General features: G+C 37.9%; 1 protein-coding gene and 1 pseudogene across 2 annotated transcripts in view; one reads left to right on the top strand and one right to left on the bottom strand.

Moving 5' to 3' along the window:
- The window catches only part of ITPR2 (inositol 1,4,5-trisphosphate receptor type 2), a 519,932-nt gene that overhangs the window by 480,213 nt on the left and 22,632 nt on the right, over positions 1-17,087 (bottom strand). The window lies entirely within an intron of this gene.
- LOC103891999 (enoyl-CoA hydratase domain-containing protein 2, mitochondrial-like) lies at positions 1,677-8,058 on the top strand (annotated as a pseudogene).

Consider the following 17,087-nt stretch of genomic DNA (forward strand, 5'->3'; position numbering starts at 1 on the left):
GTTCTCCCACCCACCAGTAGGGCAGTTAACTTTTATAACCTAAGGACCAGAATTTACAACCAAATAGGAATAAATATAAAGATTGACCTTTGGTCTATGAGAAGAAAATCATCTGAAAAACATTGATCTATTCCATCCCTAGTTAACTCATTTAGACCATGTCATGATTTTGCCCATTTTAACCACTCATGATCAGTGTTCCCCAAATTTGGCTGAATCATTTGGAGAGTTAAAAATAATAAGGATAACAAAAAAAAAATCTTTCCTTTGTCCAGACGTATTAGAATAAAACTTTCTGGGGATGAGGACTGTGTGTTTTAAAAAGCTTTCTAACCCTCTTTAAATTGAGTAGGAGGATCTGCTCTGCACTCCCACAATACTCTAGGCTATCCTCTACAAATAGACTGTACCACAGCCCAGTATAATTTTATAATTTCATGTATATATATATATATGCAACATCATTATAAGCTCCAAGAGAGTCAGTCTATTTCTGTCTTACTCACCATTATAGGGCCATCTTTAAGCACTATGCTTAAAATATAGATGGTGCAAAACAATTAATTGATGAATGATTAAAGTGACATTTAAAATCAGTGATGCATTTTTGGTAGTTAACGTAAACAATAAAATAACTAGAAGCAATAAACAGTTGACTAATAGGAGACAGAAGAGAGATTTGGAAATATTCCCTATGTAGGTATGTCCCAGAAAATTATCAAAAATGTCATATCCTGAAAAAGGCCAAGACAGCCTGCTCTAAAAAACAATATCTCAGGTAGCACCTTTCAATCCAATCCATCAGTGCACATCTTAATGGGCTACATTTATTTTTCTTAGAACTAACTAGTGAGTAAGCCACACAGGCAATTATAGCAATAGCCTAAAATTCTCAATTTTTTACTAAAACTCATCTAACATAAAACCTGTTGTTTTTCCTACCTATCTTCTCTTCATAAGGTCATAACTGTAAATTATTTGTTCAAATTTACTTACAAGAAAAAAATCACTCAACAATTAGATCTTCGAAAGTATAAGGAAAATTTAATAGCTACTTTGATTTTATACATAAGTATGAATTTTGTAAATGTGAATGGAATTTTAACTGGACATAACAAGAGTCTTAAAAATTCTGTGAGAAGTATAATATCTACATGAAAAAGTTATGTTTATGCATTAAATTCAAGTCCACTGATACTTTGTCAAAAATATACTATTAATTATTTTCACAAATGCCAACAGTCAAGAGAAAATGCATCGTTTTCTTATCTATTTTCTAGGTTTTTGTTGTTTAAGACACTCTACTGCTGTCCATGTCCAGAAACATAAATGAAATCCATCGATCCAACCTGGCTTCAGTCTACAGAAATTAACTGAAATCCATCCTTTGAACACATCTTCAAGTTTCATTTCTTCACTGAAGCTATATTCCCCGTGATGAGATATTCTTCTCTGAATTCCCATTGCAATTTTAGAGTATCTTCTAGTTTACAAGATATAAGTATGACATACACATTAGTCTTATCTTCCCAAGCAAATAACAACTATAATCTATCAATCACTGATTGCATGCCAAGTACTGCTCTATATGTTTATAAACATAATTACTAATTTCCAAACAATTTTGCAAAATATTTTTCTCTTGCAGATTAGAGAGATCAAATGATATGGTGGAGATGACAGCTCAAGAGCAAAGCCAAGATTTGGACCCAGATCTACAAGACCAAAGACTTGGCTCCCTCCTTCTGTTCTACCAGGCTGAACTTGTATTCTCTTATATATCCACATACTCTGCTTTCCAAGTATACATGCATGGTAAAATAATGGAGATGTAGTGGACACTCCAATATTTTTTACTGAAATGCTAACTGACTTTCATCGATGTCTATTTCAGCTTTAGCATCTCATAATTCTATAATTCCATTTTTATAGTATCTAAAATTAGAAAGCACAATTGTATACTGAAGTACTTTATAAACATCATTAATTTGCATAATGCCTTCCTGATTTGTGCCATATCTAGAAACTCAACACCAAAACACATTAAGGTAAGGAAAGGATGAACTATTAAATGATGTTAGGATAATCAGTTGTCTATTTGGGGAAAAATGACATAATCCCTTCTTCACATAAAAAGTTAATACCACATGAATTAAAGCCTCAAATGTGATAAGTAAAACTATAAAACGTGTAGAATACATGGATGATGATATTTATGAATAGGAGAGTAGAAAAAAATTATTTAAGCCAGAATAAACAGAAAGACAAAACATAAAAGACCGATAAGTTTGTCTACATTAAAAGTAAGACTTCCATCCACCTAAGGACAATATAGACAATATAACGGACAAAACGTAAAAGACCAATAAGTTTGCCTACATTAAAAGTAAGACTTCCATCCACCCAAGGACAATATAAAGAGACAGAAGAGTCACAAGGCCATTGCTATGCTTGTGCATTTGTACAAGCATATTATAAAAAGGGTGGTAGCATCCAGGCATGGTGGTTCAGACCTGTAATCCCAGCACTTTGGGAGGCTGAGGTGGGCAGATCACCTGAGGTCAGGAGTTCAAGACCAGCATGGTCAATATGGCGAAACCCTATCACTACAAAAAAATACAAAAATTAGCAAGGCGTGGTGGCACGCACCTGTAATCCCAGCTACTCTGGAGACTGAGGCGGGAGAATCGCTTAAACCCAGGAGGCAGAGGTTGCAGTGAGCCCAGATCACACCACTGCACTCAAGCTTGGGCAACAGAGCGAGACTCTGTTTCCAAAAAAAAAAAAAAAAGGTGGCAGCACATAAAATCAGTTCTGAAATGTGGTCTATGTTCCACCGTTGAAGCCATATACAGTGGCACAAGCTGCATCTGCCCAGAAGTAATGGTATGTTTGCACAAGAGAACAGCCTGTGCAGCCAACAGAGGCCTTTTTTCTCATTCATACAAAGAAGCCATAAATACTAACGGCATCCCTTAACACACAAGTTACAAACTAGAATATATTTGCTACAAAGGCTTAGTATCAGAAATTTATAAGGAATGTCTAAGAATCAATAAGAAAAAGACAACCTAACAGAAAAATGCAAAATAACCCAGGAATAAGCCTGAGGAAACACTAGTATGTTTTAGAAGTCCGATAAAATGTTCAACTTCATTTGTAATCAGAAAAAAATTTAAGTCAAATTAAAGTCTTACTACATATCCAACAAATTGGTAAAAAGTAAGGTAAGAAAAAAACTGAAATGTTAGTAAGGTTTTGAATGAACGCAAATTTTCATTCTCTGCTATAGGGAGTAGAAATTAGAACAAGCAATTTGCAAAAAAGGTGACATTTAAAAGTTGAACACGGGCACCATTTCTATTTCTAGACACATATATGCTCTACAGAAATCTTACAGACTTGCATCTGAAAACATGTACAAACAAGAGTGTTCGAGGCAAAACTGTTTATGATAGCAACAACTGAAAAAAACAAAATTTTCATCAATAGTAACATGTATAAAGAAGTTATGACTAGGCCTGGCATGGTAGCTCACACCTGTAATCCCAGCACTTTGGGAGGCTGAGGCGGGTGGATTGCCTGAGATCAGGAGTTCGAGACCAGTCTGGCCAACATGGTGAAACCCCGTCTCTACTAAAAATACAAAAAAAATTAGCTGGGCATGGTGGCACGCACCTGTAATCCCAGCTACTCGGGAGGCTGAGGAACGGGAATTGCTTGAACCAGGGAGATGGAGGTTGCAGTGAACTGAGATCGCGCCACTGCCCTCCAGCCTCGGCGACAGAACAAGACTCCGTCTCAAAAAAAAATCAAAAGGTATGACTAAATGAATAATTTCATACAATAGAAAACTACCAAAAAAATGAATAAATTGTACTGCATGCAACGACACTAAAAATCTCAAAAACATAAAGTTGAGCTTTAAAAAAAGCGAGTCCAAAAATAACAAATGTTATATAATTCCATTATATAGATGCATATATAGGCTATACAAACAGCATGTATTTTAGGAATACACATGTGGTATAAAAAATTAATGTATAAAATATGTGGCTATCAGATTTTTAAAAAGATTTCTAAAAGAAAGCAAATAATTCCTTTGTCTCCAGTCCCTCATTATTCCAACAACCACAAAGAAAATGCCACATAACTGATAAAATATTAGTTGTATCTTTTCTGTGATGAAGCCATAAATGCTATTTCCATCTGGAATATATTACAAAATCATATTATTATTTTCCTGATGTTTGTTTACCACATATATCTGATTCATTTACCACTAAGTGATATAGTTCATTTCTAACAAAATGGCTCTGAAATGCATTTAAATAAAATGAATTTGGGGAAAGAGAGAAGGTGGGGCATCCACAATTGACATTACTAAAAGCTTTTACTAGAGAGGGGGTTAAGATGGTGGATAGGTTCATAAGCATCATGGAATTGTCTTTTTTTTTTTGGATGGAGTTTTGCTCTTGTTGCCCAGGCTGGAGTGCAATGGTGCAATCTCGGCTCACTGCAACCTCTGCCTCCCAGATTCACGTGACTCTCCTGTCTCAGCCTCCCGAGTAGCTGGGATTACAGGTGCACGCCACCACACCCGGCTAATTTTTGTATTTTTAGTAGAGATTGGGTTTCATCACGTTGGTCAGGCTGGTCTCGAACTCCTGACCTCTGGTGATCCGCCCACCTCGGCCTCCGAAAGTGCTGGGATTACAGGCGTGAGCCACTGTGCCCAGCAGAATTGTCTTTAAAAGAACTTTCAGAACTTTATCACAAATAACTTGATCCCCCAACGCTGGGATTTTCACTCTGCTTGACTACATGAATTTCTCCCACAGCTGCAATCTTCTGGCTTCTCACCTAAACTGTCCCTCCACCCCACCAATCTACCACAGGCCCACACAACCCTGGCACATCATTCAACTCCCTTCTTCACCCGCATTTAGAAGCGGCAGTAGAAGAGAAGAAAAAAACCTGACTTCTCATCCTTGACCAGCTGTGTTTGTGCTAGTTACTGAACCGCACTGTGCCGCATTTTTTAAATGGGGCAGCTGTGTTCCCACACGTTCCTCGTATTTCTGTGGTTTCTTGTTTCTCTGCTCCTGTTTTGTGACTACAGTTGGCTTATCATCCTTCACTAGTGCCCTCTGACATGTATCATAATTTATACACTGTTTGAAAGTTTAAGTGTTTAGCATCTATTTTTTAGAAGCTTACAAATTATTTTATCATTACAATCTAAATACCAGGACTAAGTGGTTTTGTTCCAGTCATTCACCGTAGTCTTAGAACACATTATTTTTAAAATGTAATATCTTGCCATTTAGTAATATGTACATTTTTTAACTTAGCCAACACTCAAGTTGCCCAAATAAGAAGTCGATCCCAAGGATGTTAATTCATGTTTGTATGGTAATTAATTTTTCTCATAATCCAGAATAACTTAACCAGCAATAGAAGTTTCTACAAATGTCCAGTTTTCTACCTTATATCTGACAGGTCCTACGGACACTCCTGTACAAGGCCATAAATAATTCAAATCATTCAAAGAAGGAAGTAATTTCATTGCAAAACTTTCTTCCAAAATGTTTTCTGACTTATAAATGCAAAACAGATGCAACATGCCACATTCACTCATGGCTACATTCATATTTTACCTGTCATGGAGTTAAGTGCACGTTTGTTTGCCATTTGAAATGTGTAGTTTTATTGGTTTTTAAATTTAAACAAATAAATTTAGCATTATCTCCTCTTTTTAGACATGTCTAATTTCAATAATGTTCTTGACAGACACATATTTTGGTTTAAATATTAAAAGTATGTTTAATTCCATATATAAGTTTTCAGTCAAGCATAGGTTTGTTGCTGCCAGTATTTCTAAAACTGGTTTCACTCAGAGTTAGAATTGTGCTTGCTCTTAGGTATTCAAAATATTCCCACTTATTTTTCCATGAAAGACATAATTAACCTATACCCACACATAAATTACAGTATAAACACTAAACTTTGAAGTACTACTAAAAATACTGGATGAATCCATATATTTAAAATGTTTTGATGAATCCTATCACCCTGACCAAATGATTTAATTTAACTATTAACTACCTTTTTAAAATACGGGTATCACATGACTACAAGGAGAATGCTGTTTCTAACATATTAATCTTTTTCTAAAGCACTGCAAGAAGCCATCATCTTGTGAAGCGATTATCTTCGGAGTATCAGTACTGGTGAAACTAGGGGGAAAAACAACTAAAAGAGTTACACATAGCCTTTCAAAGACAAACACATCTATCTGACAATGATTTCACAGAGGATTTTCCTGTATATTTTGAAAGCTTACAGTCCTAATCCAGCCAAAGAAAAATCATCGTGACTTTTTCTTCTGGGCTTCTCTTTCTCCATCTAAAATAACTTCCTTTTCTTGATCCTCTTGACCCTGCCTCCTCAACCTCTTTGAACCCAGTGTTATTGCAAGTCAGTTTGTGAAGCATTTTGTCCTAGCTTGTCCATTACAGTTCTCATGAAAGTCAAAGCATCTGCAAAATACTTTTCTCAGAATATGAACAGGCATCTCTACCAGTTGAGGTCAATTATTTAGTGGTGGCTGAGCTGACCTTACCTACTACCAGTTCTCAATCACTTGCAAAGAGCCAGAAAATCACTGGTGCTAGTAAAAGTGACTCAGTAGACAAGTTCAGGTCCAGATCTTTACCACCACTACACTGTCATTCCTATCTGAGTTTTCACCACCTGGTTGACACCAATTTGCAGGTGCTCTCAGGAAAAAAGGCCACACAAATCAGAAACCCACCTAGTCTCACTCTCTAGTTCCAAGTACAGACACCTCCCCCACCCCAGGTTTCTGTCTGCTTTTGGTCACTCTCCAGTGCCTACACATAGTTGTTTTTTATATTTTGTCCAGAATTTACAGTTGTGATCAAGAAAAAACTTTCCATTCAAAAAAAAAAGACCAAAAAAAAGTTTTATACTTGATATACTACAGATTAAATTCAAAGAAATATGAACTCAAATATTTTAAAAATTACTAATAACACAAGGAAACAGGTTACTATGCATGAGTCACCAAAAACAACAACAAATATTTTAATTATCAACGAAAAAATATAAAATAACCATTATGAAATGTTTAAAGAAATGGAAGATAAATTTTATAAACAGGGCAAGGAGGAAGAACACATCAAAAATGGTCAGATAGCTTGGCATGGTGGTACATCCCTGTAGTCCCAGCTACTTGGGAGGCTGAGGCAGGGGGGTTGCTTGAGCCCAGGAGTTTGAGTTGAGCCTGGGCAACATAGCAAGATCCTATCACTTTAAAAAATATGGCCAGATAGATTTAGCAAAGAATTCCTAGGAATGAAAAATAATTATTGAATAAGTAGGTGGATCGAAGACAGTAAATCAGACACAGCTAATTAATAACTTAGAAGAAAGGTTTTAATAATTTCTTGGAATGAAGCAGAGGACAACAAGGATAGAGAAGATATCAAAGAAGGTTAAGATATATAAAGGGTTGGATGAGAAGGTTACCATGCATATATAGTTAGCATCCATAGCCATTGTGGCTATGGATGGGTTCGCCTTGGGTGGAGGCCTGGAGCTTGCCCTGGCCTGTGACCTCCAAGTGGCAGCTTCTTCGAAAGTCATGGGACTGATTGAGAGACCACTCGAGGGCTCCTCCCAGGGACAGGAGGCACTCAGAGGCTGCCACGCTGCCTGGGGGTGGCCCTGGTGAAGGAGCTCATCTCCACAGGCCGACGACTGAGTGGGCACTGGGGCTGGTGAATCATGCTGTGGCCTAAAACGAGGAGGGTGATGTCGACTACCACTGGGCACAAGCACCGGCCCAGGAGGCCCTGCCCCAGGCCCCCATTGCCATGCAGCTGGGCAAAGTAGCCACTGACCAAGGCATGGATGTGGACATTGCATCAGGGATGGCCACTGAAGAGATATTTTATGCCCAGAACATTCCAACCTGGGACTGGCTGGAAACATGGCAGAGAGAACCAACCCCCAAAATTTGTTGGCAAATGACCCCATTTAACCTTCAGCATGGGAGATGCATACCTTGAAACAACAGGATCCAGAAGGAAAATTTGCATCAGGACTGCCCTCATCATTTCACCTCTCTGGGCTTTGGTTCCTCCATAAGGATGATGATAGATATGATATGATTGGCATTATGCCTGGAACCAAGATGCTGACCATACCACCTACTGCTACCTTCCTTGATGTCACCCTAGGGTTGGGTTTGCTTTGGAGGATGCCTGTCTCTCTCTACTCAAATGAAGAAGAATTAAAATAGATCCCTCTGGGTCTTTGTATCATTGGTTCTCAGGCCCTGACGTCTCTCTCAGTCATCAGACACTAACTAGAGATGTCAAGAGATTTTAAGATACCCCTGGTTTTTTCTTCTGGACAACAGAGATAATAAACTCTGTTATTGGTTGTACATGTGCCAAAAGTCAGACTGCAGATCCCAGCTCTTTGCCAGTTACTCACTGTATAACTTTGGACAAATTGTTTAAACTCTGGGCCTCAGCTTTCTCATCTGCAAAATGAAACTGTTGTAAGGATTTAACAAAGTAAAAAGACTTCATGTTAAAAAAAAAAAAAGCTAGATTTTATAGTTGGATGAAAAAATCCAGCCATAGGCTATTTACAAGAGTCACACCTAGAATATAAGGACAGAACAAAACAAAGCAGGAAAATACTAGTCAAAGGAAGGTATGGGCCAGGGGTGGTAGCTTATGCCTGTAATCCCAGTGCTTTGGGAAGGTGAGGTGAGAGGATCACTTGAGGCAAGGAGTTCAAGATCAGCCTGGGCAACATAGCAAGACCCTGTCTCTACAAAAAATTTAAAAATTAGCCTGGCATATTGCATGCACCTGTGGTCCCAGCTACTCAAAGGCTGAGGAGGGAGGATCAGTTGAGCCTGGGAAGTGGAGGCTATAATCAGCTATGATCATGTCACTGCACTCCAGCCTGGGCAACAAAGCAAGACCGTGTCTGTAAAAAAAAAATAAAAATAATTTTTAAAAAAGGAAAGTATAGTAGCAGTGATAATATCAGACAAATAGGCCAGGCATGGTGGCTCATGCCTGTAATGCTAGCACTTTGCAAGGCCGAGGCAGGAGGAGCATTTGAGCTCAGGAGTTCAAGACCAGCCTGGGCCACATAGTGAGACTCTGTCTCTTTAAATTAATATACATATCCGACTATTTCCTCCTAGGAATGTTTCTCAACAAACTGCAGAGGAGATATATATATATCTAGATATAGATATAGATATAGATATAGATATATAGATATAGATATAGATATATAGATATAGATATAGATATACAGATATAGCTATCTATATATACATATCAGAAAAACCAAAACAAAAAAAGAGAAAAAAGCTTTATTCAGAATAAAGAGAGCCATTACATCATGAGAAGTGTTTCACTGCTTTAAGAAGATACACAAATTCTAAATGTATATGTAACAGCCTCAAAATAAACATAATTTACAAAACTACAGGGAGAAATTAACAATACACTATGTTAGTGGGAGATTTCAACATACTTCTTAATTACTGATAGGACAAACTGACAAAATTTGTAAGGATATAAGCTTTGAAACCTATAATTAACAAGCCTGATCTAATGGACACACATAAAATAGAAAATATATTCTTTTTGAGCATATATGGAATATTAACATACCAGTTTCCTCAACTGTTTTCAGATCATATGGTTTTCATATCCCCATTCTATTTCTAAAATATAGCCTAAATTTACAGGTTTGGCTTTTAAAAAACTATTATTTTCTTGGCTTACACTGAACTTATGTTTAACTAAAAACCCCACACTCACCCATCCTCCAGAGGCTTAGGGTCTCCTGTGATCCCACCATATTTGACATGCTGTTATTGTATTGTATTATACTTCAAACTGTTATCTTATTGTATGATACCTCTAACTACATGTCTCCAATAAACAATGAGCTCCTTGGGGACAGTACAGTATATTTTTAATCTTTATCTCCTCAATACCCAGCACAGTGACTGGCATATAGTAAGTGCAAAAAAAAATGTTAAATGAATCCATTGATATTTTAAAGGTAAAGAAAACAAACTGCAGAAGACAAAATGAGGTAAGTGATGATACAGCAGAAAGAAAGATTATAGGAAGGAATGATGGAGCAAGTATGTAATAATGATATAGCTGTTTGTCCTTGGCTCATACCCTCAGCAAACCATAAAGTAACATTTAATTACATATTCTAGAAGTGTATGGCTAGAGGAGACCTCCGAAAATAATCCAGTTAGTAAGAGCTCCTAGACAGAACAGAACATCAGTTAGCCAAAATATGTTTTTCCTTTGAAATCTTCACACTACAATGCAGTCAGTGATTCGTTCTGTAGCCTAAGGACCTGCCTCTTCCCTGTTCCTTTATGCCTCCTTCTTCAAAAAGAGATGAATATGAGAACCAACTACCACTTCCTGACTGATCAGACATAAAAGAGAAACATTCCTAGGAGGAAATAGTTGGCAAGAGAACTTCCCTGGCCAGAAAAACCTCGGGCAACTGTGGACCAATTCCCACAATCATTACAGCATGAGAAACTAGACTCATACTACCAGAAACTTGGAGGGTGTAAATCTGATCATTACACATTATATACAGGTAACAAAATATCACATGTACTCCCAAAATATGTGCAACTATTATATATAAATAAAAAATAAAGAAATAATTTTAAGTTCCCTTGTGAAAGTTACAAGCAGATGACTGTTGTTTCTGAGTCAACCAGCAAATAGAATCTTCCTGAGAACTACCAGAAAAGGGAAAAGCTAAAAAACAGAACAACTTCCCATTCCCAGGTAATTCCTTCAGACAGAGCTTCCAACGTTTAACATTGGCTAAATGTGAATAAACATGGGTTTTAGAAAAAAAATACAGTTGTCATTCCAAATTCACACTTTTAATTGGTATGGATGGAATCAACGGGCATACAATCCCTCTTTTAAGACATTTCTGTGCACAAAGTAAATATTCTCAGATTTATTTAGGTTACTGGCAAGGGACTAATTGTGGCTAGAATGACAGATATACCTTCTTCTGGAGCATTTTAATTAAAGTGCAGAGACCTCTCTTTCTGGGAGGGAGTGAGTAAGTCCTTACCTGAAAATAATGAAGCAACCCACATGACCTCTGAAAGCTGAGCCAACCAAGGGTAAAATCAAAAGGAAATAAAAACAAGCAGAAAAGTCTGATGGCTGAAAAGAGCTACATCTGTATGCATTAAATTAAATCATTTCCCTCGCTTATAGGCTGGATATTTTTTCCAACCCCTGGAGGCAGAAATAGTAGTACTCTTAAAGTAGAATTTATAATTAATAATAGATAATGAATTTATCTCTAAATAAAACAGACTCCTAATTTATTTTATTAATTAATTTATTTATTTATTTATTTATTTATTTATTTATTTTGAGACAAGGTCTCTCTCTGTCACCCAGGCTGGAGTGCAGTGCTGCAATCTCGGCTCACTACAACCTTCACCTCCCTGTTCAAGCAATCATCCCACTTCAGCCTCCCTATTAGTTGAGACTACAGGCGTGCACCACCACACCTGGCTAATTTTTGTATTTTTAGTAGAGACGGGGTTTTGCCATGTTGCCTAGGATGGTCTTGAACTCCTGGGCTCAAGAGATCCACTCACCTCAGCCTCCCAAAGTGCCGGGAATGCAGGCGTGAACCACCGCACCAGGCCAGAGACCCCTAATTCTAATCCCTAATCTTTCAGACAGTGATCAAGACCACAAATAAAAATTCCTAAAGAGACATACTGGTTTCTAACCTAATAGGACTAAAACAGGAAAATATAAATTTAACAATATATTTTTCTATTTAAGAGTCTAATATCACAATTGTATCTGTTCCATACTAAATCTGTGATGTTGGGAAAGTCGTTTCTCTGGCCTAACTACAAAATTGAGATAATAATAGTACTAATCTCATAGGTTTTATTTTAAAATTAACTGATTTAATAAAGCAAAATGTTCAGTACAAAGTTATATGCAATAAACGTTAGCCATCATTATCATCATTATTAATGTTATTTACTCAACACCTGACACCAAGTACATACTCAATAATGATTAGCTATCGCCATTTTCATCATCATTATTTATTACCGCTTAATTGTTGAAAGAAGTTCACCAGTAAGACAGTCACTTCAGAAAAAAATGACTTTAAATATCTTCACAAAGAAATGTATTCATTCCACAAATATTTACTGACCAGCTACTTTGTGCCAGGCATTGATCTAAGAGCAAACAAAACTAATACTCTTCCAGGAGGGAGTGGGGAGAAGACAAATCACAAGCAATAAGCATAGTAAATCCATAAATTACATAGCATGCTAAGGGATAAACACTATAGAAAAAAGGAAACATAAAACATGGTAAAACTGGCCGGGCACCATGGCTCACACCTGTAATCCCAGCACTTTGGAAGGCCAAGGCGGGTGGATCACAAGGTCAGGAGTTCAAGACCAGCGTGGCCAACATGGTGAAACACTGTCTCTACTAAAAATACAAAAAAAAAAAATAGTCAGGCATGGTGGCAGGCACCTGTAATCCCAGCTACTCAGGAGGCTGAGGCAAGAGAATCGCTTGAACTCAGGAGGTGGAAGTTGTGGTGACCTGAGATCACGCCATTGCACTCCAGCCAGGGCAACAAGAACGAAACTCCGTCTCAAAAAAAAAAAAAAACCAGGGTAAAAAGACTTACAGAAAATGAGGGAGACATGTAGGAGAACTTCATTCCAGGCAGAGGGAATAGCCAGGGCAATGACTCTACAGTGGGACCGTGTTCAGCACGTTCCAAGACCGGCAAGGAAGCTAATATGACTGGCAGGAGGCAGGAAGGAGGTAAGTGATTGGCAAGGACATCTGAACCATCAAGGAATGGAAGGCCAGACCTGCAGGGCCTCCCAAGTCACAGGAAACACTCTGGTTTTCATTCTGAGTGAGACAGCAGCATTGGGAGCGCAGGTAGGTCAACGTGATTTGGTTTACTTCTAAAAAGATCCCTCTGGCTGCTGAGTTGAGAATAGATAGACTGGTGGGGAAGAGAGAGACAGAAGTGGGAAGACCACTTTGGAAACTAGCACGGCAATCCAGGTGAGAAAAGTGAGGGTCCATAAATACGTTTCTCAAAAGCTATCAATCTCCCAACTAGGGAGCACAGCAGGAAATTTCAGAGGGGATACAAACAGTTGCTCTTTTTTGAGAGCTGTTATATTGATTTTGGAGTGGAATTATATATGGCAATATAGTAATGACCATAAATATAGTGCAGTTAAGTACTTCAGAGTCCAACAACTAGACCCTGCCTGGCACGGAGTAAACACTGAATATTCACTTACTGAGTTCAGTAAATATGAATGTACTCAACTTCTTGGTGGAAAATGTTATCCAAACATGATTTTTAATAGGAAAAAATAAGACATAGAAAAAGCCTTGGAAAAAAAAAAACGAGACTGTGGTTACCCTCTACTCTTACAGTACACTGTTTGTTCCACATTAATTTACATTCACTCATCCTTTTTTAAACAAATATAACTGACCACCCACTGTGTGTCAAGTACCACATTACCTTCTAGCTGAATCCCTTCACTACGTCTTAAGGGGAAAGAAAAGAATAAATGTGTGGGAATATTCTGGGTAAGTTCACATTTTGTTACTAAACATGAAAAGAATTTCAGGATAAGGATCTGGAACTACTGAGTGATAGTAGCTGGGACTACAGGCACTTGCCACCATGCCTGGGTAATTTTTGTCTTTTCGTAGAGACAGGGTTTCGCCACGTTTCCAACTCTGGTCTCAAGCACGTTTGCTCAAGCAATCCTCTTGCCTTGGGCTCCCAAAGTGCTGGGATTACAGGTATGAGCCACCATGCCCAGCCCATTGCAACCATCTTAATTTATCAAAATACATGTGAAAGATTTAAATGCATTTGAATCACCCTAAGGGTGTTATTCTCAAACTTTCACAAAAATTATACAAAGAAAATATCCCTCTTCTCTTTAAGAAATATATATATATGCACTATTAGACCACCCTGGCCAACACGGTGAAACCTCATCTCTACTAAAAATACAAAAATTAGCCAGGCATGGTGGTGCACACCTGTAATCTCAGCTACTCAGGAGGCTAAGGCCTGAGAATCACTTGAACCTGGGAGGTGGAGGTTGCAGTGAGCCGAGATTGCACCACTGCACTCCGGCCTGGGTAACAGAGCAAGACTCTGTCTCAAAAAAACAAAAAAGAAGATAGATAGATAGATAGATAGATAGATAGATAGATATATTCATTATTCAAAAATCCATGTTAAATGAAATATATGTCAAAAAATAATAATTGAAATTGTAGTCATTTGAAATCTTAGTCATTGATACTATGTTCCACTGTAATAAAACAAAACACATAGGAAAGGATTTCAACAATACCCATACATTGCAAAGTATTTCCTTCCCAACCCAGAATCAATCTGCAATGATTCTACTTATGAACCCAGCCAAGCACAATGTGTTCAGTCCATGCCAATGTCCTGCTGTAGGCATCAGAAGGTAGGTGGGAAGTCAAAGCTGGAACACAATGTCACACGTGGGGAATCCAAATCACTGCCTCTGTAGTCTGAAGACAGCAGCTCTCGGTGATTTACAACAGGTTTCACAAGATTCCTATAATACTCTCCTAGTTTTTTTTTTCTTTTGTACAAATGTTGTTATTTATTCTCCTAATTATTAAAAATTCTGCAAGAAAGATAGTCTTTACTTTCAGAATGTAAGTGCCTTTGGTGATACCATCCAGAAAACCAGCTGCTTGGTAAGGGACATTCAATGGACCTGCTGACATCTTAAGACCATAATATCAACCCCAAATTAAACTATTCACGAAAGGTGCCATGGATATCAGTTACAGTTCAGTCTTTTTCTTTCCCTTTTAGAGATTTCTCTTTCCTAAGTACAACTCTTAAACATGGCATGAAGAACCAACGGAAGTCCTCCACCACCCAAGGAAAGGTATGAGACCTAAGCTGGCTTCTTTCTCTCCCATTACCCCCAGACACAGTTCTTGATCCAAAGGAACAAGTACTTAACCCAAGCAGGGCCAAAGTGCTTTTACAGAAACACATATGCCACACAGGTTCTACTTCCTTCTAAGATCAAGCATCATGAGGAAAAGCGTAGGCCTAGAAACCAGTCTTCACCACCATGGCTGGGAAAAAAATCTGCCAGAGAACAAAGCCTACAAGAAGGAGAGAAGCCAAGAAAGAGAGGCAAAATCCTGCTGTCATCAATGGAGCCCTTGGTTCCAGTTGTACCTAAAGCCAGATCCCTCTCTTGAACTTCCCAGCAATGCAAACCATCCAGCTTCTATTTTGCTTATTTGGGTTTCTGTTCCTTTCAGTAGAAGTAAATGTCGCCATGAAGGTCACACAGCTAGTGAAGAACTGATAAGGTCTAAGTAACTAAAAAAATCCATACTTGCCACATACTAAAAAACAAAATGTTCATTTTGTCATCGATTTATTCATTCAACAAATATTTATTGATTGTTGATTATGAACCAGGAACTGTTCTAGGCACTGGGGATAAAGCAGTGTACATGACAGACCATGTCTACAGCTTAAATTGTAATGTTAGAGCCATTATTGCATGTTAGCACAAGTACTCCCCAGCTTGGGTCCAAGGGGTAGGTAGCCTTCAGGGAATCTTGAAGACCCTCAAATATATGTAAAATCTTGTGGTTAGGCATAGTAATGGAAAGCTGCACAAAAAATTTTCTCAGACTCTTAAAGGCACCTATTACCCCAGAAAACACCAAGAAAAACTCTTAGAACATAAACATACCTTGGCATCAATATGTCTCAAAATGATTATGGAAATTCTGATCTCTTAACTCTAACACAGAGGTGTGTTCAAAGAGGACACACTCTATTCAACAGGCATTTCACAGAAATACTACACGCCTTTACAATACATTATGAGGTTAACTCCTTTAATAATCCTTTTTCCTATGAAAACAAAACTAACAGCTAACAACTGGAGTCTTAACCACTTGTATTCTGCCCTTCATTTGAGTGGGTGGTGAACATCTCAGTCTCTACTTTCTGATTCCTTTTGAAGCATATGTTTCATACCTGCACTTCCTGGACCCAAAAGGAAAGGCATCTCCTCTCATCTGCAAAATAGTTTTCTTCTAAACTGATACTGATCAGATTCCTCTCTGGTTAAAAGGAAAAACAGGAACCAGGGCAGCTGCTTTTCCTTATTCAAAAAATGCCTTCCAGAGATGTCTAAACAGCAGCTAATTTCATTATAATTATTTTGTCCCTAAACTTCCCCTAAGAATGTGACTCAGTGGCTTATAGTCTGGCTGTTCCTACTTATAGACTCCCAAAAGTAGATTCCTTTTCAATGCAAAACAACTTATTTCTCAACCTTCAGCTATTCTGTGGAATGAAACTGAAGGCTATGTAATCAAATGTACACAATGAATTTTTTTAACCTGCCCAAATAATTCACTGATTCATATTCTCCAGGTACCCACTACCTCACTCTTCCCTATGAAATATCTCCCTAGGAACAGGCAATCTCATTTGACATCTTGGTAAGATTTTACCAATTCTCCCCAAGTGGGTATGACCTTCTATCCATATCTGCCTTTCTCACTCTCTTTTATAATGTCAGGCTTTAAAGATATTTTGAGCAAAACTTACCCAAAATATTTTCAACTGGTTTTCAGGGTCTTGGCGGGGGTTGGGGGAGCAGTTTAGCAGCTGTTCTTACAGCTTGATGGCCTTGCCAATCTGATGATTTCCAACCAAACCTAACCATGAGAGAGACAAACCTCCATAGTTACCTTATCTTGTTGGGCATGCTATAAATAACAAGCGTAGATTTAATAATAGACTCCCTCTTTCCCACACTCCAATACAGATTTCAGCTTTTCTTTTTTCAGTTTTCTTAGCTTTGCACATTAAGTCATAATGCCATTCAT

Source organism: Pongo abelii, chromosome 10 (assembly GCF_028885655.2).
Source record: "Pongo abelii isolate AG06213 chromosome 10, NHGRI_mPonAbe1-v2.0_pri, whole genome shotgun sequence".
Classification (NCBI taxonomy): domain Eukaryota; kingdom Metazoa; phylum Chordata; class Mammalia; order Primates; family Hominidae; genus Pongo; species Pongo abelii.